We start from the raw sequence: 18,974 nt of genomic DNA, 5'->3' as shown, positions 1-18,974 counted from the left end.
ATAAAAACGTTCCTGAGAGAGGTCCTGGAGATTATAGTACAGTTATGAAAGAACATCTTTCATTTGAAATTTATATGTTGCGAACACAACGCATTCGATGTGATCACTGATCACTTAATGCATAAACTTCCTCCAACAAACGATGAAATTCTTCACTACTCTGCAACACGATCTTGTTGATATAGCTGCACAATTCCATGACGATTGTTTTCGGGGAGCTTGCGCCCTTTGTGTAGACTTCGCTCTTTAAAGGTATGCAAAAGGAATAATGGATATGGCTTTCAATCGGGGCTTTGAGTGGATCACGTCATTCCACCATGGGGCCCGTCTGGAAACTTGAGAGAAATAATCAAACGTTTCACGGGGAAAAGTCAAGGAGGACTTTTGCAGTTTGGGGAGTTGCACCATCTTGCATCAATCATTGTACATTTGTGTATAAGCGCTTATTGCACAAACGTGGGATTTTTTTCCCCTCAATGAACCATAATTTACATCAATGAATAATAACATCCAATACCATATCAATGTCTTGTCTGTTTTTCTTTTCTCTCTGTACTGTTAATTAAATCGTGAATCAATTTCGGTGTTTTCTTATCCATACTCACTTAGCTGTGTTGTATCGTTTGTTTATTATTATTATTTTTTCTTTTTTGTATACAAGATCGAGGCTCGTGTAAGAAAATCACAAAAAAAACAATCGGACAAACAAAACGTACAATAAAGGGAGCGGGAGACAAGATGGGGGGAGAGAGAGGGAAGCACACATGGACAACAGCAGAGAACAGGGATATCGGAAGATCTGTGGGAAGGAGAGGGCTTGGGGAGAGGAGGCATGGGAAGGCAGGGTTGGGGGGGGGGGGGGGGAGAGGCATAAAACACATGGACACTGCTAGAACTTCCAGGAAAGAAGTCGGTATTTCAAAAAAAGTCGATCTGGGGTGACTTAATGGGGATGGAGGAGATCAAACAGATTTTACAAACAGAGGCAGCGCCAAGTGCTCGTGAATCCTGGGCCATGCCTCATCACCTCCTTCCTTCCTCTCTTTTGTTTCCTTCTCAAAAAACCCGCTGCTAAATATCTAAGCCTTCCCTATTACTCCTCCCTTTACTCATTCTTCATTTATCTTCCCACTTTAAAAAACAAAACATCTTATGTACAAATGTACATACAATGCTTCTTTTGACTCAAAACTTTTTTTCAATGACATTTTAAAATATTTCATCATCTCCCTTTACTGTCCTTCGCAAATGCCTCTCTCTCATGCTCCTTATTTTTCACCGCTCTTGTGTTTCCTTCCTGGTTCACCCACAAATCCCACACCCCATGTGTTGTCGCATTCATACTGCGCCATTTTTCTTCATCCTCGAAACCAATCTTCCCTCCACTCTCGTCACGATGCTTGTCTTCATTTGGCTGAACTTAGAAACTTAGCATGTTGTAGATAAATAAAGCTTGCAGTGAATGTAGGCTCAACGAGGTCAAGACTTCACTTATCTGTATCCACCACATTTCTTCCATTCCGTCAGCTCAGTGCTGTATATAAAGAAAGTCTGGTCAACTCAACAATGGCGTCATAATAGGTGGCTTTTTGTTACCCAACCCCAGCCACAATTATAGCTATAAAGACGTGAATTACAAACTGAATTTTGACCCAGCTAGACATGGATGTGTGTGACATCCGGGGCTGGGGGTGTGGGAGTGGTGAGAGTGGGTGGGGCGGGCGGGCGGTAGGGTCAGATATGTTCAAGGGCGGGCGGTTAGAGGGAGAAGCTTGGTAGCATGGGGGATGGGTCAAAAAAGGGCCAGGAACTGAGCAACAGGCCCTTAAATTATTAATTTTCAGACATTGTGAAAAAGGAATTGACTACTTCCTGGAATAACAAGTGGACCTGGAGACCTGAGTCAATTGTGAATTGAATATTAAATTAATATAAGCCTGCACACTTACTTATATTATTTCACAGTAGCCAAATACCAAGCCTGGTGTTGGCTTAGCGGTTAGGGTGCAGGCTTGGGATCCTAGGATCCTGAGTTTGAATACCCAGTCGATGGCTGAATTAACGCCAGGGGGGTTGACTCACCCAGTCATCCTTCCGAGGTCGGCAAATTGAGTCCCAGCTTGCTGGGATGAATGATCCTGGTGTGTACCCAGATTTAGAATCGGTACACCGTATCCCTGCACATCATAAGAGGCAACTAAGGGTTGGCACCAAGAAGGGCATCCGGCCATAAAAACATTGCCTCAAACAGGGCACCATGATTGTCATGGGGCCCACAAGGCTAACCCCCACTCCAGTGGGGGAAAAATGGCCTTAAAAACGATCATTCATTCATATATGAATTCATACATCATATTCATACATCACTCCCGTCCTTTACAAGCTTCACTGGCTCCCCATCTCCCAGAGAATCCAGTACAAAATCCTCCTCTTGACCTACAAAGCCCTCCATAACCTGGCCCCATCCTACCTGGCTGACCTCCTCTCCAGACATACTCCCACCCGCAACCTCTGCTCTGCTGGTACCAACCTCCTGACCCCCCCCCCCCCCCCCATCCGGACCAAATTTAGATCCTGGGGGGACAGGGCCTTCTCCATCACTGCTCCCACCCTCTGGAACTCGCTACCTCACACCATCAGAGACTCCTCCTCACTCACCACATTCAAAACATCACTCAAGACCCACCTGTTCAACACTGCATTCAACATTTAACCCACAGCATCTAACCCCTGACTATCTCCTCTCCTTCTCCCTCCTTTGTGCTTTGAATATTTCCCTATTGATTCTTCTTTTTTTGCAATTGTTTTTATGTTTTGCTATGCATTATGTTTTGCACTCTGTCAAAGCGTCTTTGGGCTTCCTGAAAAGCGCTATATAAAATAAATGCATTATTATTATTATTATTATTATTATTATATATGCACAGTAGCCAAATACCAACAATAAGTCAATTTTTTTTTAATTCCAAATAATAAGCAAAAAATAAAAAGACTGAAAATTAGCTGAATATCACTTCCAAAATGGCCGTTAACAAATGTATGGTACAAACAAGAATCACGTGTTCACGAGTAATATACTCAAGGCCACTTTCAAATGCTAACAGGATGGTTGCAAGCCAAGAGATGCATCGCCTTCCTGGTTTTGCCTTCAATGAAAGTGCAAGTTATAGTGTGTTGTTAGGGCTGTATAGTTGGGTTGGGCTGTAGTTGGGCATGGTTAAAAAAACCAATAATAGCCCTGAGTGGGCTGACGGTCATCATTTGAGGTTTAGATTTAGGGGAACCCCCATGAGGTCCCCCTGATCCAAAATAGAAAAATCTAAGATGGAGCGGTCCTGTGGACCATCGAGTCGAAGGGCTGTGTTGGGTTTCAGAGAAATCCGTTGATAAAGTAGAAAAAGCAATCAGAGATTGCAGACCCTCGCCAGGACATGTTTTCAGTGTTTTTAGGGCTTTTGTGTTAAAACAAATATGGCAGACGAACCACGTGACTGATGACGTCATCATTTATTTTGTCTACACCAATTTATCCCCAGATAACGCTCAAGAAAATTCATCTTAATCGGATTAAGTTTTGTACTTGTCGAATTATGAAGTCATAATGGAGGCACCTATGACATCATAATTAACATATTTTATTCCCCATGGAGAGTTCTTTACAATGAGCCATGTTTAATTTTTTTCTATTCAGTGATTTTGGAGATATAGAGGTGCAAATTTTTCAGTTTTTCCGAGATGGCGCCTGTACCATGTGACCTATGACATCATAATTATCATTTCAAAAATTATACAAGTGGAGGTGCACCTATGGTGAAAGTTTCATGTCAATCGGACCAACGGTTGCAGAGAAAATCATATTTATTCTGTGCAGACAAACAAACAAACAGACAGACAAACAAACGGACCTAAATGCAATACCCTCTCCTCTGGCGAGGGTAATAATGGACGAGCAGCGATCCGAAGTTTGGGGGATAACCCCCTGTGGGAGAGCCCCCCTGATCCAAAATCGAAAAATCGAAGCCCGGGCGATTTTGCGGGATAGCGTCATGTATTCATGTGTCAAGTTTTAGAACAATCAGCTGGGTGATAAGAGATGAGCAAAAATAGCAAAATGTTAACGGACGGACAGATATCTGGGCATCACGACCCATTTTATAAGTTCATCTCTTTGAGTTTTGAGGTAGAGATGACCTAAAAACGGGATGATTACTTTTGGAATAGAAGAAATAATTATTCGTTTTCAAATCAATCATACCAGTCGTTTAAAACTTGAAGATCAAACCTTGCACTTAATTAAACCCCTGTCCTTCAAATCACCAACATTTATATTATTAGGTAAATTATTTATCCAAATAACCATTTTCAGTACTGCAGAGATAATAATTTAAAAACAACTATTGTTTTTAACCCCATGAGGCATTCTCGAGTTCCAAATTACTATGAAGTGACAAAACGCAATGTACTCGAAAAAAATAAGATATTTTAAAAATAATAATTTGTATAATTTCAGCTAAGCCTGGTGTTGGATTAACGGTTAGGGTGCTGGCTTGGGATTCTTGGGTCCTGAGTTCAAATCCCGGTCGGTCGTTGAATTTCAAAACCAGGTGGGGTCGACTCAGCCTGTGATCCTTCCGAGGTCTGCGAAATGAGTACCAGCTTACTGGGATGAATGTGCCATTCGACTGTCCTGCATAGGAGTGATGCCCTGACCAGGACTGTGCCCAATAGTCAAGAAACTGCTTCAGCAGCCATATGTATCTGATGATGATGGAGTGGACATGATCATAATTTCAGCTGAAAATGATTATGAAAAAGACCCAGTAATTCTAAAGAATACATATATCTCCTGTCCTGACAGTAATTTTTGCTCTTCCAATTGGAAATAAAAAGCATACTGGTCAGTCAAACAATAAGGTATGGTGCAGGGGCCAATATTGTCACATGTACACTTTTCCCACATGCAAATGCATCCCTGATTGTAGTCTTAACTCAATTCATTCGCCAAGAGAGCTTTTGTCATTGAACATAGTCGTGGCTAAAAATATTGGCACCTAGCACTTTTTTCAAATAATGCACCATTTCTTCCAGAAAATTGTTGAAATTAAAAAATATTTTGGTATCCCCATATGTACTTCTTTGGTTTGCAGTGGAACAAAAAAAAAAAACTGAAAAAATACTAAATCTTAAATTATGCCACACAGAAATCCTAAAATGGCCAGGACAATATTATTTGCACCTTTTAGAGGTTGTTAGAAATAATTAGATTTCAAGCAGGTGATTCTCCTTTACTTTGGAATTGAACTCACCCATGGTGAGTTGCAAGTGCCTGCAATATAAAAATCACTCATTCAACCAGTTAGAATAGAGAAAAGAGTCATTCTGCTGTTTTGTGTCACTGTGTGTACTGCAATGAGCATGGAGAAAAGAAAGAAAACCAGAGAATTGTCTGAGGAGGTCAGACACAAGATTGTAGCCAAGCATGGACAATCTCAAGGATACAAGTCCAACTCCAGAGACCTTGATGTTCCTGTGTCCAACGTACGCAATGCTATTAAGGCCCAATGCACTGTAGCCAACCTCCCTGGACGTGGCCGCAAGAGAAAACTTGATCGAAGATTGCAGTGAAGGATTGTTCGAATGGTGGAGAAAACACCTCAATCAACTGCCAAACAGATTCAAGCTGATATTCAGACACAAGGTACGACAGTTTCAACTTGCACCATCCGTCGCCAACTCAATGAAAGGTGGTTCCATGGTAGGAGACCCAGGAGGACCCCACTGCTGGGAGTGAGAGAGACATAAAAAAGCACGACTGGAGTTAACCAAAACACACCTGAACAAGCCAAAATCCTTTTGGGAGAATGTTTTGTGGATAGATGAGACCAAATTAGAGCTTTTTGGTAAAGCACATTAGCTCTATGTTTACAGAAAACAAAATGAAGCCTTCAAAGAAAAGAACACCTTCCCTACAGTGAAACATGGAGGAGGTTTAGTGATGTTTTGGGGTTGCTGTGCTGCCTCTGCCACTGGGTGCCTTGAATGTGTGCATACAACAACACCAACAACACCAACAACAGGCAGTTTAAGGCCATTTTCCCTGCTAGAGTGGGGGTTAGCCGAAGGGTGCCTTGAATGTGTGCATGGCATCATGAAATCAGAAGATTACCAAGGCATTTTGGAGCGCAATGTTCAGCCGAGTGTCAGAAAGCTGGCTCTCCATCAAAGGTCATGGGTCTTGCAGCAGGACAAACTCCCAGTATAGAGGTGTAGGAAGCTCATTCATGGCTATAAGAAGCGCTTGACTGGTTATTTTGACCAAAGGCTGTACTACCAAATATTAAGTCTCGGGTGTCAATAGTTTTGTCAATGCCATTTCTTTTTATTTTCTGATTTAAAAGGACATATTAAGTTCAGAATCAAAAACAAAGGTTCTGTAATATTAAAAGTGAAAGAAAGAATTGTGGAGACCAAATACTTTTATCAATTTCAACTTATTTTTAGAAAAAATTGTGAGTTATTTGAAAAAGGTGCAAGGGTGCCAATATTTTTGGCCACGGCTGTAGCTGTGCTTAGAAGTGGTAGAATAATAGGACTGTTCTAAGCTTGTTGAAGAGCTGCATGACAGTGTAAAAGCAACAACATGCATGACAAGACGGATGGGAACGGATGGACACGAGATAGAGAAAGATCATCAAAGTAAGTAGATAGGCCTGCAGAACAATGGAAATGTTTGAGAATATAAATAACTTACTCATTGCCCATATGTAAGTATGGGAGACAAGAAGAGATGGCAATGAGTTGTCACTTAAGGGAATCAAGGAAGACTATGGAATGATGGACTGAGTGAGGGGAAAGAAAAAAAATAAATAAGGGAAAAGACAAGTGGGGTGAGCCTAAAGGTTGAAGTTGGAAAAAGTAACAAAGAATGGATTAGTGGATGAAAAAGTGTGTTTTGGTGGAGCTAGGGAGAAGTATAACGGGGCAGCCAGGAGGCAAGACCAGAGGAAAATCGATGCAGAACCAAGGGTTTGCAAACCTATTTAGAAAGAGATGGGTGAGAGGGAGGAATAGGAAGGCGAGGGGGGAAATTGGGGGCGGGGGGGAGAAAGGGGAAGAAGGGGAGAAAGTGAGAGAGGTGTAGATAGGTGGAGATGGGTGGAGAAGGGGAGTGGGGTTGGGAGGGGGGTGGGAAGAAGTGGTGAGGGCATGGGGAAAAATGATGAGGGGAGAGATGGAGAGGTGGAAAGGTGTGGAGAGGGTAAGGTGGAGAGAGAGGGGAAAAATAGAGATAGGGATAACGTTGAAGACAGACAGAGATAGAGGGAGGGGAGAGCCACATACAGAGACAGACAGAGAGAGGGGATAGCAACATACAGAGAGATAGAGAGCGAGGGGAGAGCCACATACAGAGACAGACAGAGAGAGGGGATAGCCACATACAGAGAGAGAGAGAGAGAGAGAGAGAGAGAGGGAGAGAGGGGAGAGCCACATACAGAGACAGACAGCGAGAGGGGATAGCCACATACAGAGAGAGAGAGAGAGCGAGGGGAGAGCCACATACAGAGACAGAGAGAGAGAGAGAGAGAGAGGAGAGCCATATAAGAGACAGAGAGAGGGGAGAGCCGCATACAGAGAAAGGGGAGAGCGAGGGAAGAGCCACATACAGAGAGAGGGGAGAGCCGCATACAGAGAGAGGGGAGAGCCGCATACAGAGAGAAGGGAGAGCCGCATACAGAGAGGGGGGAGAGTGAGGGGAGAGCCACATACAGAGAGAGGGGAGAGCGAGGGGAGAGCCACATACAGAGAGGGGAGAGAGCGAGGGGAGAGCCACATACAGAGAGAGGGGAGAGCGAGGGGAGAGCCACATACAGAGAGAGGAGAGAGCAAGGGGAGCACCACATACAGAGAGGGGAGAGAGCGAGGGGAGAGCCACATACAGAGAGAGGGGAGAGCGAGGGGTGAGCCACATACAGAGAGAGGAGAGAACGAGGGGAGAGCCACATACAGAGAGAGAGAGAGCACGAGGGGAGAGCCACATACAGAAAGAGGGGAGAGCGAGGGGAGAGCCACATGCAGAGAGAAAGAGAGAGAGCGCGCGAGGGGAGAGCCACATACAGCGTGAGGGGAGAGCCACATACAGCGAGAGGGGAGAGGCACATACAGAGAGAGGGGAGAGCCACATACAGAGAGAGAGAGTGCGAGGGGAGAGCCACATACAGAGACAGACAGAGAGAGGGGAGAGACAGAGAGAGGGGAGAGTCAGAGAGAGAGAGAGAGAGAGAGATAGCTAGATAGATAAAGACATAAAAACTAGAGTTCATAGAACACCTTACTCCAAGCAGCCTTGAAAGAAAAGGACATGGGCGGGGTCTGCAAGCGGTTAATTTGATTTGTCGAGATGACGCAATATTTTGTCCAAGTACTGCTAAATGGAAGGGTTTTTAAAATGCCAATAAGGCGATTTGTGTTCTAGTGTTCAAGTATGCAATTCAATTGAAATTAAATAAAGATTTTAAAGGTTGCAGAAAAAAAACCTTTTTGGGAAGGTATTGCCGTTGATGCAGTCTTTTACACTGCCTTATTGAACATATTATACTAACTAGTTCTTCATGCCTTTTGTTTGTATCGCTTATGACGTCAATAAAAACAGAAGGTTAACTGTTTGGAATGGTTTTCAATGTTGTTTGACTGCCAGACAGGCAAACAGACATAAGAACAAAATCTCACTCCTCGCTGCGTATGTGCGATCGGGACGAATTCAAAGCCAAAGTACTGCCAATCTACAGGTTCATTCCAAATCATGTTTAGATTTATGTTGAAAATATAACATTCAATTGAAATAAAGTTAGGCCTTCATCATAAACTGACGTTTTGAGACAGACAGGGTGAACCAAATGCATAACCATGCTTCCACTTCGTGCACGCGGGGCGATAAATGGAGAAATGAATATGAATGAATGAATGAATGAATATGAATATGGAGGCAGAGAGAAAAATAAATATCGACTTAGACTTGTGCGTGAGCCTTCTGCTAAGATACTTTGATGAGTTTGAAGACCTTGGACTTCACCACCTCCAAGAAAGAGACATGGGGTGGAGATTATGGCACAGCAACACCAGCGAACATCGAATATACACACTCCCAGCGATGGAGAATGTCACAAGCTGATATGAAGTAGAGAACAGACATGACATAAATTTGGTTCTGAGAATTTCAAGGTAATGGCCCGTTGGGAGATATGATCCTCCCAAGAAGTCAAATGAAAGAGTAACTTGGAGCCCCAAAAGAAAAGTTTTTTTTTTTTTGAGCAAGAATGTGGAACTTGTCAGCAGTGAATGTCTTCCTCCAAATGACTGAAAAATTTACGTTTTTTTTTTTTTCATTTAATCATCCCTGACATACGATTACTCCTCGTAATCAGAGCAAAAGGCACAAAGGGCATGTTGATTTGTAATGTCACTTTGCACCATTGTTATTTCCCCACTCACATTCCTTCTCGTACAAAGCAACATACATGTTGTGTTTTCTTCTAAGATTGAGGCTCATGGAAGAGCGAGGTGATGAAAGACATGAACTGACAGTGGGGCAGTGGCTGGACACAATAAGCAAGGGCAGGAATGAACAAACAGGGAAAGAGAGAGAGAGAAAAAGAAAAAGAAAAGAAAGAGAAAGAGAAAGAGAAAAGAATAGAAAAAGAGAAAGAAAGAAAGAAAGAGAAGACAGAGCAAAATGAAAGTAAGAGTTGGGCTAGACAGGGTCAATCGGGGTGAGTAAGAAGAGGGGAGGGGAAGGGAAGGGAAAGACCATAGATAAGGTTGGGAGTATACCACTTGCTTAAAGCCATGGAAGGAGGAATGAGATAGAACAGCCTCAAGAGGGTCGCTCCACAGATGGGGGAAGTGAGGAATAAAGGGGTCGAGGTGTGCAGTCAGCCAAGACCCTTGAGGTTTAGCAAGGAGGCCACTGGAAAAATGTACACACCCCGGACCCTCCAAGGATCGTCTGAGGGATGAGAATGCCGAGGCAGCCACAGAAGAGGAGACAAGGCATAAACAGAGGGGCCACCATCCCACCCGAGAAGTGAGAGCAACAAACTCCTTGGCGTCATCGCGGGAGATGCCACTGATGTTGAGAGCATCAACTCCTCAATGAAGCGAGATCTCAGACATCCCCAAGCATCGGCTCCACTTCACTTCCCATGACGCTCAGCAGACCTTTGTCAACTTTCAGTTCATAAAATATATCAGCCCAAATTATACAGATTCTTGTGATGACTAATTATTTTACATGACTTGACCGTTTTTGACAAGTGGTCTGGAAACATTGGACATAATGCAACACTATAGTGCATCATGTGATGGAATGGTTTAACAAAGGACTAGAGGATGTTTTCCTGCTAAAAATAGCACAACGCATTCCTAAAGACTAATGTTTTTGGTTGTTTATTTGTTTTATCCACTTGCACTAAAAGCATCGAAACACAAATAATTTTATATACGAGGACATGCAGAAAAACGGTGAACAATTTCAAATTAGACAGAGATGCAATGCGAATCCCGATAATCGACAAAGTAGCATTTCAATGGGAATTGCTAACTATTTGTACACAGCATGCCATACTTGACACAAATTCCTTCGATCGTGGGTCTTGTGTTATTCTGCCGTGTATTATGGACTTCCACATGTGTGTAAGTTGGATATGTTAAAACAAGCATAAGCTGCTACCACCAGTTTGGCAAAGAGTACTATACTGACATCTGTTTGAATGCTTTGGTGTGTGTGTGTGTGCCCGCACATGGGTGTGCATGTGTGTGTGTGTGTGTGTGTGTGTATGTATGTGTGTGTGTGTGTGTGTGTGTGTGTGTGTGTGTGTGTGTGTGTGTGTGTGTGTCCCCACATGAGCGTGCATGCGTGTGTGTGTGTGTGTGCCCGCACATGAGCGTGCATGTGTGTGTGTGTGTGTGTGTGTTTGTATGTGTCCCCACATGAGCGTGCATGCGTGTGTGTGTGCGATCACCAATACCCAAAATGCAACTATACTCAAAATGCAAATTTAACCCATCCACATCCCCCTTGTACTTGAAATAAACTTGACAAAAGCAACAACTAAACTCGAATGCCATTCGGTGGAGCGCATACCGCCGCCAGGCTGATTAGTTCACATTTTGTATCCCACTGAAAGGCCGGATCTGGCTTCAGACCTGAACCAAAATTTAATAAACTTGTTCTCATCACCTGGTCAACTCATCGACCAAGTTTTGTCATAACTCGTCCACAACGTTTTGAGACATCATACTACATATCGTTTTTGTCCCCGTCTCTCAATGGTATAGAATCACTTTGAAAAATAAAAAATTCTCATATCCAGATCCAGATCCAGATGTTCACCAAAATTGAATAAATGCTTCCTTGTCACACACTCAACCTGTCCACCAAATTTCATCCAAATCCATCCACAACTTTGAGATATCCTGCACACAAACAGGCAAACAAACAAACAAACAAACAGACAGACAGGGGTTCTGTCTGTAACACAACCTCCGTTCACCCTCGGTGGGTGGAGGTAAAAAAAAAAAAAAATTTGCGTTCTCCATATTCTCAAAATAAAAGTTTGTTGAAAATTTGATGACAAAAGCTCAAGTGGTAAATAAAGAAACACGGAAGCAATTACAAAACCTGATCATGTCACGCTGCGCAGCAGACAGGCTAGTAAGGACTATTTGTACTTTGTCCTGAGATATTTTGACTCAATTTATTAATGAGTCTTCTCTATAGGTCTCAGAATAAAAGTTGATGACAAAATCTCAAATGGTAAAAAAGAGAATGGCCTGGACACACACAGAAGCAATTGCAAAATCCCGTTTCCAGGTACGCGGCGGACAGGCCAGTGATGTACGTGAGACAAAATAACAAATACGTCATTGCACAAGGCAAAACTGGTGATGGCAACTGAGTAATGCCTGCTGAATATGACAAAGGTACATACTAATGCACAACAGAACATGAAACATCGGAGCGAAGGATGTTGAGAACGTGAGATTAACAATGTCAAACACTTTGACCATCTGACTTTAACATCACGTGACCAACATGCTTAAATATTTGGCCAAAAGGAGCCAAGGTGAGAAATGCTGATGTAAAAACAAAAAGCTTTCTCTGCACAACTTAAAGCATGCGGAGGAGCTTAAACACCGATAAAAGTGGCATATAAAGTGGAAATGGAGCGAACGAACGTAGTTTTTAAAACAGTGGAAAGGACCACAAACGATAAGGATACGACACGAGATTATTGGGCAGACATTGAGTGCCTTGAAAGAAGAGCAAGATGATATGGAGTGCTCCAGTCAAGACGAGAGCAATTTATGATGCGGAAAACAGCTTAGATTGGAAACGGAGGCCAAGGGAGTAAGCCGATGAGTGGAGATGAACCAGCAAAACATGAGAAAAACAGAAAGGTGCGTGTGTGTGTTCATGTGCGTGTACCTGAGGCAATCTGCACTGGTTGTGTTGTTACACTGCGCAAAGCTGATTTTTATTTATTTATCGTTATTAAACTCCGAACAGCCAAAGATGCCAGTTATCTTTTCGTTGATCTCAATGTTTTTCCAACATTTTATATAAATATTATTAAAGGATGCTGTTAATCGTTTTCTGCTGAATCAACTCTCATACATATTATGACATACTCTCTCATATGACTACATGCCGTTTCAGTATCGTATAGCACGGGAATGTTTCGCTTAACCCCAAGGATCGCTTGTGGTTCAGCTGATGACCAACAGCTATAGAGTTAACAATGAAACCATATGCACACTATTTTCTTTCACCCACTCACGTTTCCTGTAGTCTACTACTATTACTACTGGTTTAGCCTCAATTATTCGCACCTTCTTGTGGGGTCAGCGGGGAACCTTTTTTGGCGAAGCGGCGAGTCATACCCAGCTAGAGAACACAAAAGAGCGCACATCTTTCCAGGCTAGGCTGCCAACACTGATTAAAAAAGCAAATTATGAGATAAACAAAAAGTGGTGTATTATGTATTTTTATGTACGGTAGTATCACATTGTGTGTGGAGTACGTCGTCTGTCAAGTCTCACTCTGCAGCAATGTCTTATTTGTGTGTGCGGTATAGTACTCCCACATCTGTGACACTCAGTGTACAAGGCTATCTTAGCCAACTTCGACTAGCTTCTATCTTCCCATCCCAACTCGCTTCCTGATCTGTGGCGACTTTCCAGCTGGATTGGAATAAGTTATCACATAAAATGTCCATTGTATTGCAACGTAAGCCTTTTGTGACACCTCTGGCCTCACCCAATCTGTTTGACCCCAACCCCATATTTCCCCAAACTAGTAACTCTGGGAGTGAAATATGGTTTCAGTGGCTGACCCTTCGGCCCCACCCTTAGGTATCAGTGGTTTACACCACTTGCACTGTACCACATGTAGAGAACCTGAACACCCCTAACACGTATGGAGGATTTGGTGAAGATTGCCCCAGCCATTTTCGATTCTACAATTATCATACGAACACACGCACACACAGTCACACACCTTATTTTATATAGTACAATGGCTGCCACTCTATGCTTATGTCCAACTTTACCTTCAACCTTCCCTATTCCTCTGCTGAATTAGCCACCTCAGATCATGTACTCTAGAGTGTGCCTCCTGGAGGCATTCAGGGATTTTGTCTGACAATTTCATTCAACAGAATGGTGTGACCTGCAGTCCAGCAGCTCTGACAATGATCGGTTCATTATCTCATCTCTCGACATAGTCAGTACCTGGGACTCATTTCTCAAATACCTACTCAAACACCAAATTCAGCATGAAAACCACCTGCCGTCTGAACTTACTCGTGTTTCACAATCCATAAAAACTTGGTAACAGTTGGATAAGTCTATCTCTGGAAGATGTTTCTCATTTGTTCCTTTGCCCAAGAAGGATGGGCCATGATAGACACTGAGTCAAAGCAGTCAACCTTAGCATGAGCAGTCTTTGAGGAAAAGGCCAATATTTGTAATCTACCTCTTCCTTTATCCATCCTGCACCTACACATGGGAAAAAAATCCTACAGGAAGTGAACTTTCCTCTTACCAAGGTGGAGAAGTTCCTCGCCTCTCTTGATGCTTCCATTACGACTGTTCCCGATGGTTTGAATTTGAACAGAAGACCGTCATGGGTGGCTAGCTAGCAGTGTGTTGTAAAGGGCAGGTACTATAGCTTTGTTAATAGCTTATTCATCACTGGGGTGTTTGATAAATGCAAGTGAACTTCCCTCCTTCTAGACTGAAGAGATCTCTAGCCTTTCTCAGCTCACGCATGACTACTGTCACAAAGACGTCAATGCTCAACTACTCAAAAACTGGTCATCTGCCTTTTCTACTCCTGCTTCTTTGCTCTTTTCCAGGTCATTTTCCCAGGGCCATCTGTCTGCACAATGGAAAATCGCAAACGCTACACCAATTCACAAGAATAGCTCCAAAACTAACCTTCTCAATGATAGACCAGTCAGCCTTGTCCCCATCATAAGCAAAGCGGCTGTAAATCGAATAGGTGCGAACGGAAGGACAACGTCATAAAAACGTGAAGTGTGACCGAGTTAGTGAAGCCCGTTTCGTTTTGCTCAGGTGCATTTTAATGCTCTTATTTAACCATGTGAGTATATATATAAAGGAAAATAAGGAATCCCTTCCAAAATCTTTGGTTGCTCCTCATAATATGGATACATTTCTGTTTCAGATCAGAAAATAAACATACAGACTCCAGAAAAGAACAAGCGAAAACTTGGAGAAGAGCCTGATACGATGGAACGAGCTCGTCGGAAAGCCAGCAATGTGTTTTCACACCAACTCAAATGATAAAGATGAAATGATCCTGATGGCTTCGTCGATCATCGTTTGCTCAACTTCCATATTTGTAAGATAATGCAGAATACCGTATTCATCCTTCAAGCTTAAACTCTGAGCTGTTGAAACGGCACAAATTTCCAGGATCTTGATGTGCTTTGGGGATCACGCAAGACCGAAGCAAAATAAACGGTTCGTTTTCGATAAAGTAACCTGACACTGGAGGCAAAAGAGTGAGCTAACCTTTTGGAAACGTTTACAGTATTTTTTATTTATTTATTTATTTATAAGCACTTTTAATGAAACTGTAATGATGTGCATTCATGTTCGTAAGATTTTAAAATTTTCCCTTATGAATCACGAACCACCGGGCGCCCCTTTTTCCCATCGAAACATTACCCCGACATTCACAGACTCGACATTCGCGACATTTTTCATGAACTTTGCCTCCGTGAATTTTGAGGTCTGACTAATAAATCGGCAGAAGCTCCAATCTGTGCAGAATCGTCCCATACTTCTCTGTCAGGCAGGCTGCAGCGGCACCACTCTCTGCCGATCTGGATAAAATAAGGAAGTGATCAACCTGGAACATGCGCTTTTGTGCAAGAAAGACCCACAGTCTCCTGTTGTCCTTCCAAAAGGACTGGCAGACAAATCCAATATACGTCTGTGATTAGCTTCTGCAATGGGTAAGCATGCTGGAGCTCCTGAGCCTATCCTATCAGTCTTGGGTAGAATTACAAGCTGGCCTCCAAAGCTGACCACCACCTTGAAATTCTCCATAGGGCCAAGTCCTTCCTCAACTTATTACTGCAGACCAAGCCTTCATCCGGCATGTGATGGAACAAGACTCCCCACTGTAGACTGGTAGGGGCTGCTGCTTCCTATTTTGCCCTTCTTGAGGCCCTGATATCCATCAGAAAGCAGTTTTGGAATAGCAAAAACAGTGCCTACATAAAGTCTACACTCCCTTTCAAAATTTTCACCTTTTGTTGCCTTATAGCCTGGAATTAAATTGCATTAAATCATACTTTTTCCACCTTTTTTTTTTTTTACACATCGTAACCCACAACTTCCAAGTGAAAAACAAATTCAACAAATTTCAGAAAATTAATTAAAAATACAAAGCTGGAATATCTTGTTTGGATATAAGTGTTATTCCCAAACACTCTCTCTGTTTTCTTTTTTCATGAATATTTAGAATTAAACCTCAATGTTAATTTTCTTTGCTTCACAAATATTTGTTTACAATGATCGAACATGTCACAATCACAACATTTTAAATGGATATCACATGTGCAAAATAACTTTTTCATTGATTTATCTTCTTTACTGTAAAGGGGAGAGAGGATTGGGAGAAGGGATGGGGGTATTTGGGGAGGGGGTTGAGGTGTATTGGCAGTGTGTGCTTTGGAGATAAAACCTGACAGAGAAACGACTTTGATCACATGACAACACAGAAATAGGGAGGCACATTTATCAGCAGGATGATGTTAGAAAAAGGAGAATGAAGTACAGTGACTAATAGGCAGGTCATTAATTCTTTTTTTGCTTATGAGTGAAATGAATGAATGAATGAATGAATGATCGTTTTAAGGCCATTTTTCCCCGCTAGAGCGGGGGTTAGCCTTGCGGGCCCCATGACAATCATGGTTCCCTGTTTGAGGCAATGTTTTTATGGCCGGATGCCCTTCCTGACGCCAACCCTTGGTCGCCTCTTACGATGCACAGGGATACGGTGCACCTATTCTAAACTGGGGTACACACCGGAATCATTCATCCCAGCAAGCTGGTACTCAATTTGCCGACCTCGGAAGGATGACAGGCTGAGGCAACCCCCCTGGCGTTAATTCAGCAATCGACCGGGATTCAAACCCAGGATCCTAGGATCCCAAGCCGGCACCCTAACCGCTAAGCCAACACCAGGCTTATGAGTAACAAAGCAAATAGTTTTACAATGCCTCTAAGCACAGCATTTATGGAATCCTTGGGGTGGGAAAGGCAAAACACAACAAAAAGGTTTCATGCGAGATAATTTTTCCACCGAAAACGAGGAATCAATTTCACACCTCTTTACCAGGCTGGACTTCACCATTTTTTCATCACTGGTCTGTTGGAATCAGCCAAGACCAAGAGACAACACAGGTCAAAACCATGATAGGCCTGGCATCTGAAAATCATGCAACATTCAACAGATTGCATTCTCCATAATGATTGCTGAGATGTTACGCTCCAGATAGGCAACATCCAAAGTCAATCAGGATGACTTCATGTAACAAAGGAAACTAGAACGGCACTCAGTATAGCGCATACCGCCACCAGGCTGAACAGTTTATGTTTCGTATCCCAGTGATATGCCGGATCTGGATTCGGACCTGAACCAAAATCTAATCGGCTTGTTCTTGTCACTTATCCAACCCATCCACCAAGTTTAGTCATAACTCGCCCATAACTTTTTTTAATATCATGTCATATATCGTGTTGAACCCTGGTGTTGGGCTAGCGGCTAGGGTGCCAGCTTAGGATCCCAGGATCCTGGGTTCGAATCCCGGTCGATCGCTGAATTAACGCCAGGGGGGTTGACTCAGCCTGTCATCCTTCCGAGGTCGGCTAATTGAGTACCAGTTCACTGGTAATTCCCTGCTTGTCGTAAAAGGCGACAAAAAGGGTTGGCGGCAGGAAGGGCATCCGGCCGTAAAACATTGCTTCAAAAAGGGGACCAAAAAACAACAACAACCACGGTCCCCGAAAAAGGCCAACCCACGCTTTGCGGGGAAAAATGGCCTCTAAATGTGGTTATTATTTATTTTTTATATATCACTTTTCGCCCGATCTCTCAATGGAGAAGAATTAAACTTAAAATTAAATAATTCTCTTATCCGAATCAATATTTAGATCTTCACCAAAATCGAATCAATTCATCCTCGTCACACACCAAAACTCTCCACTAAGTTTCGTCCAAATCCGTAATGCGGTGGCGGAGGTAATTAAGGAAGAGGCTAAAAAAAAATCGAGATCAGAGAGCTTATTGATCCAGGCCTTGAAGTGCTGAAAGTTGTACGTAGTTTGGAAAGCAGAAAGGTTTAGTGATTTCGTGAATAGTAAGCAAATGTCACGCCAATGTAGGCCTAGATTTATTTTTTAATCGGAAGTATGATGTTGGAAAAAACGATAAGCCTTCTGGACTGTGGGCATCTGCCAAGGGTTAACACCTGTAGTCAGGCATTGTAAAAAAAAGTGTATGTATGTATGTCTATGTAATGTTGTGAAAGAGGCATTCTAAAAAAGTGTGTGTGTGTATGTGTGTGTGCGTGTGTGTGGTAATGTATATACCTGGTGTTGACCTAATGGTGAGGGCAGCGGGCTTGGGATCCTAAGATCCCGAGTTCATATCCCGTTCAGCTGTTGAATTAATACCAGGTGGGGTTGACTCAGCCCATCATCCTTCCGAGATTGGCGAAATGAGTACCAGGGTACTGGGTCATCTCTCAAGGAGGTTGGTGGCAGGATTTGAACTCCGGCCGCCGTAAAAAAAAGTCTCATTCCATAGTACACACAGTGGTGGGTGTTGGGATGGTGCTGAGGAGTCGTCCAAGGACGACGCGACGTGCTGATCCAGCGTACGCTCGTGTGTGTGTGTGTGTGTGTGTGTGTGTGTGTGTGTGTGTGTGTGTGTGTGTGTGTGTGTGTGTATGTGTGTGTGTGTGTGTGTATATACTGTATATATATATATATATACACACAGTCACGTGAAAAAGTAAGTACACCCCATGTAAAGTTTTGACTTTTTCAACATATTTCAACATACAGCTATTTGATCTTCATTTCAACAATATTTATAGATAAAGGTGATATAATACAACAAATATCATGAAACATTTATATTTTGTAGTCCATTGTATAATTTAAATAAACATAAATGCAAATTTCGCATGTGGAAAAAGTAAGTACACCCCTACATTTATCACTACTTCAAATACCTAAAATTAGAATCAGGTTCACCAGTTCAGGTGCAAATGATTAGAACATCGTTAGAGAGGATCTTGGAGGAACCTGTCTTATTTAAACCTCAGACATTTAGTTTGGTTTGCTCTTTGTTGTTGAAGTGTGTGGCGTCACCA

At 42.7% G+C, this 18,974-nt stretch overlaps 1 protein-coding gene across 6 annotated transcripts in view; it reads right to left on the bottom strand.

Moving 5' to 3' along the window:
- Window positions 1-18,974, bottom strand: part of CTBP1 (C-terminal binding protein 1) — a 372,662-nt gene that overhangs the window by 192,839 nt on the left and 160,849 nt on the right. Inside the window, exon 3 of one of the 6 annotated variants that reach the window (XM_078772389.1) lies at window positions 2,083-2,177. The exons of the other annotated variants lie outside the window; for them this stretch is intronic. The gene's annotated coding sequence lies outside the window, so the exon portion shown is untranslated. The remainder of the gene's footprint in view (window positions 1-2,082; window positions 2,178-18,974) is intronic. 6 annotated transcript variants of the gene reach the window in all.

The sequence above is a fragment of the Myxine glutinosa genome, chromosome 2 (assembly GCF_964187855.1).
Source record: "Myxine glutinosa chromosome 2, kmMyxGlut1.1, whole genome shotgun sequence".
Classification (NCBI taxonomy): Eukaryota; Metazoa; Chordata; class Myxini; order Myxiniformes; family Myxinidae; genus Myxine; species Myxine glutinosa.
Note: the sequence above shows the minus strand (reverse complement) of the source record. Positions and strands in the feature narration are given on the sequence as shown.